Here is a 1,982-nt window from a genome sequence, read left to right on the forward strand (position 1 = left end):
GTATCGAAGGACAACTCCGAAGTGGATTGGATCGAGGCACAAAAATAAGGTACCGAGATTGAGATTCGAGGTATCTACTAAGATTGAGGCCGACAGCAATCGATACGAAACGAGACAGGCATTGAGCAATACCGAAGATAGCGTAATAACAGAAAAGCGAGATATTCGCGACTGGTCGAAGATCATGGCGAAAATCTCGGAACAGATCAAATAGAGAACGGTTGTTTAGTTAATCATGGGATTTCCTTTTGTAATTAGAATTGTACCATATATAGAGTTCCTCTACTATATAAAAGGGGGTTCTAACCATTTGTAGGACAACTAAGAAAAAAGCAATATAATTTTCTTTCTCGCTCATGCACTTGTTCTTCAGCTTATCGTATTTTTATTGTCCTTGCATCCACCAGTTCGAGGGTATTCCAACTCAAGGGCTGAGTCCTAATCAAACACTGGTTTGATTTGACTTATAGTTCAATTCTGTCTTTAATCTTCATATTTATCAATTAGTATTAAGTGAAATCACATATCCTTAAATGCACATTATAAGTTTAATTGTTATCCAATTTTGAGGGTAAACAGTTTGGCGCCCACCGTGAGGCTAAGGATAATAGTGATTGCTAAATACTGATTTCAATAACACACATTACTTTACGCTTGTTCTTGTAAGTGTTTTTATTTTTAGGAAAAAACATGTCAAACTCACAAAAAATACCCGCACATGGTGACAACGGTTTCGGATTTCACCGGGAGAACGACAATATAGCCACCCCAGGAATCGAGATGCCTCAGGCGGATCTCGAGGGAGTACCAATTGTAAACCCCATTGACGTCAGTTCATATATCGCCCTAAATATAAATTTGGGCGCTGATCCCGAAGGTAGCTTACGCATGGAAGGTCGTTCTGGTAGTTGAGGTACGCAGGGCAGAGGAGATGGTGGAGTCAGCCTCCAATTGATATTTGAAATGTTACAGGCTCAACAAGCCGATATAGTGCAACTACAAAATCAACATCGAGCGCCGAGTGGGGTAGAACCAGAAGTTATCCACAGGACCAAGCCAGTGCCGGAAAGGTCGAATGCCAATGAATCGGGGACTGACCCCGTCATTATGAAAATGCTCGAGGAGCTCACTAAACGAATTGAAATGGGAGAAAAGAAAATCGAGGCAAATGACAAGAAAGTAGAGACATATAACTCCCAGGTTGACCAAATACCGGGGGCACCACCAATTTTAAAAGGTATGGACTCGAAGAAGTTCGTGCAGAAGACTTTCCCCCCAAGTGCGGCTCCGAAGCCCATTCTGAAGAAATTTTGCATGCCGGAAATCCCCAAGTACAATGGGACCACAGATCTAAAATGAGCATGTCACCTCCTATACATGTGCGATAAAAGGAAATGATTTAGAAGATGATGAGATCGAATCGGTTCTACTAAAGAAATTTGGAGAAACTCTATCGAAGGGGGCAATGATATGGTATCCCAATCTGCCACCTAATTCCATCGATTCCTTCGCAATGCTTGCAGACTCTTTCCTAAAGGCACACGCCAGAGCAATAAAGGTTGCGACTAGGAAGTCGGACCTCTTCAAGGTAAAATAAAAAGATAACCAAAATGTTGAGGGAGTTCGTATCTCGGTTCCAGATGGAACGCATGGAACTACCACCACTCACAGACAATTGGGATGTTCAAGCTTTTACTCAAGGTTTGAACGATCTGAGTTCGGTGGCCTCACGACAGCTAAAGCAGAATTTAATCGAATACCCAGCGGTAGCCTGGGCCGATGTATATAATCGATACCAGTCGGAGATCAGGGTCGAGGATGATCAATTAAGGACCCCTTCCAGTTCCATTTATCTGGTCAGGCCCGTTGGAAGAACTCAGAGAGATATCGACAGAGAACCTCAGTCGAACAGAGACCGATATAAACCATACAATGCAGATCGTAGAAATAGTGGCCCAGGATGCAATCCCATCCAAAATGAT

The sequence above is a fragment of the Nicotiana tomentosiformis genome, chromosome 3 (assembly GCF_000390325.3).
Source record: "Nicotiana tomentosiformis chromosome 3, ASM39032v3, whole genome shotgun sequence".
In the NCBI taxonomy this organism is placed as follows: Eukaryota; Viridiplantae; Streptophyta; class Magnoliopsida; order Solanales; family Solanaceae; genus Nicotiana; species Nicotiana tomentosiformis.